This window comes from Salvelinus sp. IW2-2015, unplaced genomic scaffold (assembly GCF_002910315.2).
Source record: "Salvelinus sp. IW2-2015 unplaced genomic scaffold, ASM291031v2 Un_scaffold16384, whole genome shotgun sequence".
Taxonomy (NCBI): domain Eukaryota; kingdom Metazoa; phylum Chordata; class Actinopteri; order Salmoniformes; family Salmonidae; genus Salvelinus; species Salvelinus sp. IW2-2015.
The window spans coordinates 65,460-78,211 of record NW_019957562.1 but is presented as its reverse complement, the minus strand read 5'-3'; the positions used below and the strand labels follow the sequence as shown (position 1 = coordinate 78,211).

Below are 12,752 nucleotides of genomic sequence, written 5' to 3'. Positions count from 1 at the left end.
TCAAAACCATATTCTTTATGATAAATGTTTTACTGTCTTTTTTGCCATTTATTCATGTGTTTTTCAATGTGTTTCTACTATTGTAGTTATTAAAGGCAAAATTCAATATTTGATCAAATTCATTTTTTATTCAAAACATTACACCTAAAGGAGACCTAAAATCAAATAGGTAAATTATCCATGGTATGACTATTTTAAAACAATTCCATATGTCAGCTTAGAAGTCAGGGAGAAATCATGGTAAAGTCATGAAATTCCTCTGTCCAAATGTGTATGAACCCTGTAGATATCTATACTTGAGAGGAAGAGGTGAAGCGAGGGGGTTTACTTTGCCCCAAATCTGTCCACGAAAAGAATTCCACAAAGTGAGGAATTTTTTGGTATGGTCAACGAGAGAGTGTTGAATTTGGTCAACAAAAAATGTAACTGATAATTTGCTACGTGAGGCTTATTTGACCGCATTGAAGTTTTGCAATGCTTATATTGTTACGAGTGTACTGATTGACATAAGTGGACACAAGTGTCATTCGGGCAACTTTTAGAAAAATATTTTATGTCTGAGTTGTGACTGTTGTTCACACGCGTATCTGCCCTCTCATTAGGTAGAATGTTCCCACCTGATCTCACCTCCTCCCGCCTGCCTTCCGTCTTTGTGGACTTCAACTCCCATTGTTAGGGAGGAGACACAAGCATCTTGTAATTATATCAACCATCTCTGGCTATACTATGACACCAGCACTAATTGCCACATCTGCTAGTTGTATGTACTTTTGTTAATTGTTCTGTTAAGTTTTCCTGTCTCCCGATTGGCTGCTCTGTAATTGTGGCCAACTGACACAGGTGATTGTGATTAGACTTGATCAAAGGCACAGTTATGCCTGTGTCTCTAGTCTTGTTCTCACTTGAGCTGTTTAGTTTTACGATAGTGTGTATTAATCTATTTTCTCAAGTGATTGGGTTAAGACCTACTTTTTGTGACCCACAAAGCAGAGGGAAAAGAGCTCTGCTGTCGCTGCTGTTGGACACTTGTTAAGCAAGTATGAAATAACCGTAACTGAAGAGATTTATCCAATGAATGAGAATGGATGAATGAGATTAGAACAAAAAAAACACGATAAATAAGAAGAACACAAGAAACTAAGTAAGATATATACAGTGTCTGTTCCAATTCCATATTTACAATGTGCATGGATACTGGAGTGATAAAGATAGATGCGGTAAGGGAACTAGGCATCAGGATATATGATAAACAGAGTAGCAGCACCGTACATGATGACAATAACAAGCTTGTGAGAGCTGTTTTGCGCGTCTTCAGTGCAGCTTTTGACATTATCAATCATAATCTGCTGTTGGAAAAACGTATGTGTTATGGGTTTACATTCCCTGCTATATTGTGGATCGAGAGTTACCTGTCTAACAGAACACAGAAGGTGTTCTTAAAACTTCATTATGGTAGGGGGCACTATTTTAACCTCCGGATGAAAAGCGTGCCTAAAGTAAACTGCCTGCTACTCAGGATATGGGATATGCATATAATTGGTAGATTTGGATAGAAAACACTAAAGTCTCCAAAACTGTTAAAATAATGTCTGAGTATAACAGAACTGATATGGCAGGTGAAAACCTGAGAAATCTATCCAGGAAGTGGGATTTTTTTTTTTTTTMTAGTTTTCTATTGAATGCCATTACAGTATCCATTGATTTAGGACTCAAATTGCACTTCCTATGGCTTCCACTAGATATCAAGTCTTTAGAAATTGTTTCAGGCTTGTATTCTGAAAAATGAGGGAGTAAGACCACTTTGAATGAGTGGACCATTCAGTGTCCCTGAGGTTTTTCATGCGCACGACCGAGAGCACGCCWTTCTTGTTTTCCWTTTATATTGACYAAGCTTTTGTCCGGTTGAAATGTTATTGATTATTATGACTAAAAACAACCTGAGGATTGATTATAAACATCGTTTGACATGTTTCTACGAACTTTACTGATACTTTTCGGATTTTTCGTCTGTTTGTTGTGACTGCCTGGATTACTGAACAAAACGCGTGAACAAAACAGAGGTTTTTAGATATAAAGAGGGACTTTATCGAACAAAACAAACATTTATTGAGTAAATGGGAATCTTGTGAGTGCAACCATATGAAGTTCATTAAAGTTAAGTGATTCATTTTATCACTATTTCTGACTTGTGTAACTCCTCTAGTTGGCTGATAACTGTAAGGATTTGTCTGCTGGGCGCTGTTCTCAGATAATCGCATGGTATGCTTTCACCGTAAAGCCTTTTTGAAATCTGACACCGTGGTTGGATTAACAAGAAGTTAGTCTTTAAACCGATGTATAACACTTGTATGTTTTATGAATTTTTATAATGAGTGTTTTTGAATTTGGCGCTCTGAGTGGGACGGTAGCGTCCCACACCCCCTAGAGAGGTTAAATGGAAGCCTCTCCAACATAATCCAGGTAGAGTCAGGCATTCCCCAGGGCAGTTGTCTAGGCCCCTTTTTTCAATCTTTACTAATGACCTGCCACTGGCACTGAGCACAGCTTATGTATCTATGTACAGTATGCCGATGACTCAACATTATACACATCAGCTACCACATCAAGTGAAATCAATGCAACAGTTAACACAGAACTGCAGTCAGTTTTAAAATGGGTGGCTAGAAATAAGCTAGTACTACATATTTCGAAAACTAAAAGCATTGTATTTGGGATAAACCATTAACTGAACCCTCAACTGCAACTAAATATTTTAATGTGGAAATTGAGCAGGTTGAGGAGACTAAACTGCTTGGTATAACCCTGGATTGTAAACTGTCATGGTCAAAACATATTGATGCCATGGTAGCTAAGATGGGGAGAGTGTTTGTGTTTCTTCACAGTCTGTGTTGTTCTATAAGGTGTAGTTGTATCTGATTTTACTGCTTGCATGAGTTACATGATGTGGAATGGAGTTCCATGTTGTCATGGCTCTGTGTAGTACTGTCTGTTTTCCAGTCTGTTCTGGACTTGGGAACTGTGAAGAGACCCCTGGTGGCATGTCTTGTGGGGTATGCATGGGTGTCTGAGCTGTGTGCCAGTCATTTGAATAAACAGCTGTGAGTATGCATAGAGAAAAAAAATACAAATAGAATATAAGGGTCAACTCAAATATTCTGTCTAGCCATTTAGTTAGCTATTTAGCAGTCTTATGGCTTGGAGATAGAAGCTGTTCAGGAGCCTGTTGGTGTCAGACTTGATGCACCGGTATTGCTTGCCGTGTGGAAGCAGAGAGAACAGTCTTGGGTGGCTTGAGTCTTTAACGATTTTCCGGGTCTTCCTTTCACACTACCTGATATAAAGATCTTGGATGGCAGGGAGCTCAGCCCCAGTGATGTACTGGGATGTCCGCAACACCCTCTGTAGAGCCATGCGATCGGGGGCGGTGCTGTTGCTATACCAAGCGGTGTTGCAGCCAGTCAAGATACTCTCAATGGTGCAGCTTTAGAACTTTTAGAGGATTTGAAGGCCCATGCCAAACCTTTTCAACTTCCTGAGGGGGAAGAGGCGCTGTCGCACCTTTTTGACAACTGTGCGCGTGTGTTCCATTTTAAGTCCTTAGTGATTTGGAACCGAGGAACTTGAAGCTCTCGAACCCACTCCGCTGCATCCCCGTCGATGTGAATAGGAGCGTGCTCGCCTGTAGTCCACGATCAGCTCCTTGGTCTTGTTGACGTTGAGGGAGAAGTTATTGTCCTGGCACCAGACTGCCAGGTCACTGACCTCCTTCCTGTAGGCTTTCTCATTGTCGCCGGTGATCAGGTCTACCACTGTTGTGTCATCAGCAGACTTGATGATGGGGTTGGAGTGGGGCGTGGCCATGCAGTCATGAGTAAACAGGGAGTACAGGAAGGGGATTATGCACAAATCCCTGTGGGGCCCCCAGTGTTGAGGGTCAGTGTGGCTGAGGTGATGTTGCCTACTCTCACCACCTGGGGTCGGCCTGTCAGGAAGTCCAGGATCCAGTTGCAGAGGGAGGTGTTCCATCCCAGGGTCCTAAGCTTGGTGACAAGCTTGGAGGGGACAATGGTGTTGAACGCTGAGATGTAGTCACTGAACTGCATTCTCACATAGGTATTCCTCTAATCTAGATGGGTGAGGGCAGTATGAAGTGCAATTGAGATTACGTTGTCTATGGATCTGTTGCGGCAGTATGCAAATTGGAGTGGGTCTAGGGTATTTGGGATGATGGAGTTGATGTGAGCCATAACCAGCCTTTCAAAGCACTTCATGATTACAGATCTTGTTCCACGCTGTCAGCGCAGTAGGACGTGTATATATGTCTTTGTCTTATCCCGTGTCTTATCCCATGTAAATAGCCAGTCTTTTTTCATATATATCTTAATCTCGCTTTCTATCTAAGAACTAAATATACTTTTCTGCAACCCGCCTCACCCAATGTGGTACGGCTCTGCTATTTTTATTCCTTATAACTGGAACTTCCATCGGGAGGTAGCCAGCTAACTAGCTACTAGTCTTTGTTAGCCACAGCTAGCGGTCCTCGTCTTTTTATCCCCTGGCATCAGCCAGCCTTAGCTCGGACAACACCTGCCAGTCTGCACAGCGCAATATCAACCCAAAGCATATCGGACTGCATCTCTCTACCATATCACCGGATTCCTGCCGCTCTGGATCATTACACTGGATCATTACTCCGGATCATCGCAGCTAGCTAGCTGCAAACGAGTGGCTACTGTTAGCTAATGCCTCTGTCCCGAAGCAAGCACCAGCTAGCCTCGAGCTAGCCTCGAGCTAGGCCCATATACCAGCTAAATCTCGGGCTACAATACCTCCTTTTCCAATTGGCCTGGACCCTTTATAGTCGACATGGAGCCCCGCCGATCCATCACGACTGGACTGCCGACGTGATCACCCGATGTGGTCTCAACAGGCTATTCTGTTACAAATTCGCCGAAGAACCATCTACTAGCCCCGGCCCGCTAGCTTTTCTGAACGATGTGTCCCCTGCTCGCCTAGCGTAGTAGTGACTACCGAACAGCACCCTGACTCACCTATTGCTGCTCTTTTGACTCTATGATCACTCAGCTACACAGCTGATGCCCCCTGGACTGTTTTGATAACACGGTACCTCATTTTGTTTACCTGTCGGCCCCAGCCTCGAACTCAGGTCCTGTATGTACATAACTGACCCACTCTGCCCATTCATCGCCATTTACCCGTTGTTGTCTTAGCTATCCTGTTCAACACCTGTAATTGCTTTATGCCTCTCTCTAATGTCAATATGCCTTGTCTACTGTTGTCTTAGCTAGTTTATTGTTTTATATCACTGTAGATCCCTCAGTACCGCTAAAAATGCCTTAGATAGCTCTTTCATCCCACCCCACACACATGCGGAGACCTCACCTAGGTTAACTGATGCCTCCAGAGACAAAACATCTCTCATCGTCACCCAATGCATAGGTTTACCTCCACTGTAGTCACATCCTACCATACCATTGTCTGTACATTATGCCTTGAATCTATTCCACCATGCCCAGAAATCTGCTCCTTTTATTCTTTGTCCCCAACGCACTAGACGACCAGTTCTTATAGCCTTTAGCCGTACCCTTATCCTACATCATCCTCTGATGATGTAGAGGTTAACCCAGGCCCTGTAGCCCCCAGTTCCACTCCTATTCCCCAGGCGCTATCATTTGTTGACTTCTGTAACCGTAAAAGCCTTGGTTTCATGCATGTTAACCTTTTCTCAATATAGGGGGTGCTGTTTCAACTTTGTCATTTATCGTTCCCAAATTAAACTGCCTCGTACTCAATTCTTGCTCATACAATATGCATATTATTATTACTATTGGATAGAAAACACTCTAGTTTCTAAAACCGTTTGAATTATTTCTCTGAGTGAAACAGAACTCGTTTGGCAGCGAAATTCCTGACAGGTACTGCAAAATCTGAAAATGTAGACTCTGTTCTAGGATCAGTTTAAAACTCTGTATGTATCCTATGGGTCGACATGAACTGCACGCGCCTTCRCCTGGATGTCAGTAACCAATGAGAATTGGAATGGAGTTTCTAGGCAGATCTGAGACCATATAAAAGCCCATGGAATGGGGGGTGCACTCTTTTCAACCTTCGTCATGGCGCAAAGCAGGACCTCAGCATGGCGTTCTGAAAAGCTCAAGTTATCGGCCTTAGATATATCCTGCTCTGATTTAATTCGATATAGGTGTTAGAAACATCATAACGAAGTTATTTTAAACCGAGTTATATCAGTTTATGTGAGTATATTGCGATTTTCGGAATTTCCTTTGTATTGCGTTTTGAAGATTTGGGCATGTCTGCGCCACATAGCTAATGTTTGCTGCTATTTCCAAAGTTGAAGAGGACGTTCTACAACCGAGCAACGATTCTTTTGGACAAAGGACAACTTGCCCAAGATTCTGATGGAAGCTCATCCAAGAGTAAGAGCTATTTATGATGTTAATTCGTATTTCTGTGGAAAAATGTAAAATGATTTGTCCGCCATTAATTTCGGCACTGGTCTGGCTGTAACGCACACTGTATGTCTAGTAACGTTAATTTTAAAAATTTAACACAGCGGTTGCATTAATAACTAATGCATCTTTCATTTGCTGTCCAACCTGTATTTTTTAGTCAAGTCAAGCCTCCTCCCTACGTTTGTTTTTTCACTGCTTTAGCACACTCCGCCAACCCTGATGTCATAGCCATGTCTGAATCCTGGCTTAGGAAGGCCACCAAAAATTCCCCCCCATTTATCTTCAGAGTTTGTACTGTTAGGTGACCTAAACTGGGATATGCTTAACACCCCTGCCGTCCTACAACCTAAGCTAGATGCCCTCAATCTCACATAAATTATCATGGAACCTACCAGGTATAACCCTAAATCCGTAAACACGGGCACCCTCATATATCATCCTGACCAACCTGCCCTCTAAATACACCTCTGCTGTCTTCAACCAGGATCTCAGCGATCACTGCCTCATTGTCTGCATCCGTAATGGGTCTGCGGACAAACGACCACCCCTCATCACTGTCAAACGCTCCCTAAACACTTCAGCGAGAAGGCCTTTCTAATCGACCCGGCCCGGGTATCCTGGAAGGATATTGACCTCATTCCGTCAGTAGAGGATGCCTGGTTAATCTTTAAAAGTGCTTTCCTCACCATCTTAAATAAGCATGCCCCATTCAAAAAATGTAGAAGTAAGAAAAGATGTAGCCCTTGGTTCACTCCAGACCTGACTGCCTTTGACCAGCACAAAAACATCCTGTGGAGTACTGCATTAGCATCGAATAGCCCCCACGATATGCAACTTTTCAGGGAAGTTAGGAACCAACATACAGGCTAGCTTTTTCAAACAGAAATTTGCATCCTGTAGCAAAAACTCAAAGGTTCTGGGACACTGTAAAGTCCATGGAGAATAAGAGCACCTCCTCCCAGCTGCCCACTGCTAGGAAGCTAGGAAACACTGTCACCACTGATAAATTTACGATAATCGAGAATTTCAATAAGCATTTTTTCTACGGCTGGCCATGCTTTCCACCTGGCTACCCCTACCCCGGTCAACAGCTCTGCACCCCTCACAGCAACTTGCCCAAGCCTCCCACATTTCTCCTTCACCCAAATCCAGATAGCTGATGTTCTGAAAAAGCTGCAAAATCTGGACCCCTACAAATCAGCTGGGCGAGACAATCTGGACCCTCTCTTTCTAAAATTATCCACTGCAATTGTTGCAACCCCAATTACTAGCCTGTTAAACCTCTTTCGTATCATCTGAGATCCCCAAAGATTGGAAAGCTGCCGCGGTTATCCCCCTCTTCAAAGGGGACACACTCTAGACCCAAACTGTTACACACCTATATCTATCCCACCCTGCCTTTCCAAGGTCTTCAAAAGCCATTTTAACCTCTATAGTGGGTGTGGGATGGTAGTGTCCCACCTGGCCAACATCCAGTGAAATTGCAGACCGCGAAATTCAAAAATACTAAATTCAAATATTTAACATTCTTAAAAATATGTGTTATACATCAAAATAAAGCTTAACTTCTTGTTAATCCAGCCGCCGTGTCAGATTTCAAAAAGGCTTTACGGCGAAAGCAAACCATGCGATTATCTGAGGACAGCGCTCAGCACACAAAACATTATATACAGTTACCAGCCAAGTAGATTAGTCACAAGTCAGAAATAGCAATAAAATGAATCACTTACCTTAGATCTTCGTATGGTTGCACTCACAAGACTCCATGTTACACAATAAATGTTTGTTTTGTTCGATAAAGTCCCTCTTTATATCCAAAACCCTCCATTTTGTTGGCACGTTTTGTTCAGTAATTCAATGGCTCAAATGCGGTCACAAGAGGCAGACAAATTCCAAATAGTATCTGTGAAGTTCGTAGAAACATGTCAAATGATGTTTATAATCAATCCTCAGGTTGTTTTTAGCCTAAATAATCGATAATATTTCAACCGGACAATAGTGTCGTCAATATTACAGAAAAACAAGAAAGGCGCTGGTTTCCGAGCTGGTCATGGGTACACCTCAGCCACACTCAAGGTCCTAAACAATATCATAACCTCCATCGATAAAAGACAACACTGTGCAGCCGTATTCATTGACCTGGCCAAGGCTTTCGACTCTGTCAATTACCACATTCTTATCGGCAGACTCAACAGCCTTGGTTTCTCAAATGACTGCCTAACCTGGTCCACCAACTACTTCTCAGACAGAGTTCAGTGTGTCAAATCTGAGGACCTGTTGTCCGGACCTCTGGCAGTCTCTATGGGGGTGCAACAGGGTTCAATTCTCGGGCCGACTCTTTTCTCTGTATACATCAATTATGTCGCTCTTGCTGCTGGTGATTCTCTGATCCACCTCTACGCAGACGACACCATTCTGTATACTTCTGGCCCTTCTTTGAACTGTGTTAACAAACCTCCAGATGAGCTTCAATGCCATACAACTCCTTCCGTGGCATCCAACTGCTCTTAAATGCAAGTAAAACTAAATGCATGCTCTTCAACCGATCACTGCCCGCACCCGCCTGCCCGTCTAGCATCACATCTCTGGACGGTTCTGACCTAGAATATGTGGACAACTACAAATACCTAGGTGTCTGGATAGACTGTAAACTCTCCTTCCAGACTCACATTAAGCATCTCCAATCCAAAATGAATTCTAGAACCTATTTCGCAACAAAGCGTCCTTCACTCATGCTGCCAAACATACCCTCGTGAAACTGGCCATCCTACTGATCCTTGACTTCGGCGATGTCATTTACAAAATAGCCTCCAACACTCTACTTAGACTGCATCCAATTTGCTATCACAGTGCCATCCGTTTTGTCACCAAAGCCCCAAATACTACCCACCACTGCTACCTGTATGCTCTCGTTGGCTGGCCCTCGCTTCATATTCGTTGCCAAACCCACTGGCTCCAGGTCATCTATAAGTCTTTGCTAGGTAAAGCCCCGCCTTATCTCAGCTCACTGGTCACCATAGCAGCACCCACCCGTAGCACGCGCTCCAGCGGGTATATTCCACTGGTCACCCCCAAAGCCAACTCCTCGTTTGGCTACCTTGTCTTCCAGTTCTCTGCTGCGAATGACTGGAACGAACTGCAAAAATCACTGAAGCTGGAGACTAATATCTCCCTCACTAACTTTAAGCATCAGCTGTCAGAGCAGCTTACAGATCATTGTACCTGTACATAGCCCATCTGTAAATAGCACACCCAACTACCCTCATCCCCATATCATTTATTATTTTGCTCTTTTGCACCTCATTATCTCTACTTGCACATTCATCTTCTGCACATCTATTACTCCAGTGTTTAATTGCTAAATTGTAATTATTTCGCCACTATGGCCTATTTATTGCCTTACCTCCCTAATATTACTTCATTTGCACACACTGTATACATATTTTCTATTGTGTTATTGACTGTACGTTTGTTTATCCCATGTGTAACTTTGTTGTTTTTGTCGCACTGCTTAGCTTTATCTTGGCCAAGTCGCAGTTGTAAATGATAACTTGTTCTCAACTGGCCTACCTGGTTAAATAAAGGTAGAGTAGAGTTCTTGGGAACAGGAATAATGCATTTTTGCTTAAGACATGGGATTACCGTCCTCTAGATCACCCAGTCCTCTAGGTCGGCGTTGGTGTTGGTTTTGTTATTGTCGAAGCATGCATAAAATGCGTTGCATGCACCCACGACTGGGTCTTCCTTTGTAATCAGTAATGACTGTAGACCCTGCCACATGTGGCGGGCTCCGGAACCTGTGTAATATGCTACTACCTTATTCCGATATTATCATTTTGCTTGTTTAATGACTCTGCAGATGTCATAGTGGAACTTCTTGTACTTGTTCCTGTCCTCAGCCATAGCCTCAGTTGTCCTTTTGCTCGTTTGATGACTGCGGTGGTCATAGCGGGACTTCTTGTTCCTGTCCTCAGCCGTAGCCTCAGAGTTGTCTGCGATAGCCCTGTGTGCGGTAGCCCTGTCCTTTTAGTTTAGCTCGAACCTCAGTGTTAATCAGGGCTTCTGATTGGAGAAGCAGAGAACCTTCACTGTGGGAACAACGTCGCCGATGTATTTCCTAATGAAGCCGGTAACGGAGGTGGTTAGCTTGCCGATTTTTATCGGCGAAAATATTCCGATCAGCGCTAGAAAAGCAGTAGTGTAGCATAATCTCTGATTCTGATGACCATTTCTCAATGGAGCGAGTCACGGGTACTTCCTGTTTGAGCTTCAGCTTGTAAACACCATTCACGATAACAACTGAAAACTCCCTCGGGAGGTAAAAGGGTTGGCATTTGACGATCAGGTATTCCAACACATGTGAACAATGGATCGAGACTTCGACTGAGCTCGAGTCAGCACATAATTTGTTGTTGATGAAGAGGCAAACCCCTCCCCTCTCGATTTCCCTGACTCCACTGTCCTGTCCGCTCAGTGAATGGAGAATCCATACAGTTGGATAGCCATGGGGGGTATCTTGTCCGAAAGCCATGCTCCAGAAAAGCAGACAATATTGCAGTTACGAGAGTCCCGTTGTTAGGAAATCCGTGATCGGAGGTCATCCATCTTATTATCAATTGGCCAATGGAATGGAGGAAAGAGGTGGCCGGTCTTCCCTTCGCGATTGAGATGTCAATATAAATCTTATTTGGGTATAAAGCAGGAAAATAACAAATGTTCAAGAAACAGAACCTGCAACTGTTCCGGAACATAACCGTTATTTTAAAAGGGAACCGGTTAATAATGTTATTTTATGTTGCAGGGAAAAAATTATAGTCCCACAACAAAACACAACAAAGCGCCTATGCAACGCCCTGACTCTGTCACTCAGAAACTAATTCCAGTGTCTGCTTGCAAGCTGTAAATCTTTGCCTTTGCGTGTTTACGCTACCTGCCCCTCCCCCCTCCGAAGCATAGGCTACTGTACTTACATTTCAAGTTTGATTCAGAAAATAGGGAGATATATTTTTAGCTAGGGAAGAATGGATTAACTTTTTCAATGCTAGTTAAGGATACTACAGGCTTAGTTATTACCTTTCACGTTGGATTTATTAACTACAAAATAGTAAGACTTGTTTAATTCTGCCGCTCTGCACACACAAGTTTGATAGCTAGCAAGCTCAAGCTTGTTAGCTAGCTAACATTAGCTCAAAGGACATTCAAAGTTCCTCCATAGAAGCAGTTCCTCCTAGGTATAATTCTGTGGACCTAATTCATATAATGCATGTCATAACAAGATGCCCAGACTCCTCAACCCTGTCTCAATCTCTCCCCACCTGCAAAATTTCAGTTGCATGTTGCGCCATAGGCTACACTTGTCTGGCCATCAGGCATTTAAACAACTAGCGTGCCTGCTCTATCCACACTTATTGGTGAAGTAACTGAATGAGCTAAATGTTGTTGTTTTTTAACTGCCGATTTCACAGGTTAAAAGGGGAACAGAAGGGCCTCCAGAGTGCCACAGTGGTCTAAGGCACTGCATCGCAGGCTGCATCCCAGGCTGTGTCACAACCGGCCGTGACCGGGAGTCCCATAGGGCGATGCACAATTAGCCCAGCGCCGTCCGGGTTAGGGGAGGGTTTGGCCGGGGGGGGGGGCTTTACTTGGCTCATCGTGCTCTAGCGACTACTTGTGGAGGCCGGGCGCCTGCACGCTGATTCGGTCATCAGTTGAATGGTGTTTCCTCCGACACATTGGTGCAGCTGGCTTCCGGGTTAAGCGAGCGGGTGTTAAGAAGCGTGGTTTGGCGGGTCATGTTTCGGGGATGCATGACTCAACCTTTGCCTCTCCCGAGCCCATTGGGGAGTTGCAGCGATGAGACAGGATCGTAATCATGAAATTGGGGAGAAAAAGGGTGTAAAAATTACAACAAAAAAGAACGATATAAACTGGTACTTTTTTGGGGGTTCAAACCGGTTCAGAACTTTATTTTGCTTGTTGGAACATAGGAACTAAACAAAAAACGAGTGGTTCGAAACGAACCCTGGTATAAAGCATATCCTTTGAACACAATGAACATTTTAGCATATTCACCAATAGCCCTATCTGACACATCGCACCCAACAACAAACATTGAGTATGGTTACAGGCACACAATAATTGTCAGATTAATATAATAGTTTTATTAACCTGTACATGCTTTGCAAGAAGAACAATTTCCCTAATAATCCTGTTTACATGGACACATCTGAAATCAGGCTACCTGATGGCACTCTGATA

At 43.5% G+C, this 12,752-nt stretch overlaps 1 protein-coding gene across 2 annotated transcripts in view; it reads left to right on the top strand.

The window, feature by feature from the left end:
* Positions 1–901: 901 nt before the first annotated feature.
* LOC112080579 (transmembrane protein 180) overlaps positions 902–12,752 on the top strand; it is a 44,942-nt gene continuing 33,091 nt past the window's right edge. For both annotated transcript variants that reach the window (XM_070442633.1, XM_070442632.1), the window contains exon 1: positions 902–1,141. The gene's annotated coding sequence lies outside the window, so the exon portion shown is untranslated. The remainder of the gene's footprint in view (positions 1,142–12,752) is intronic.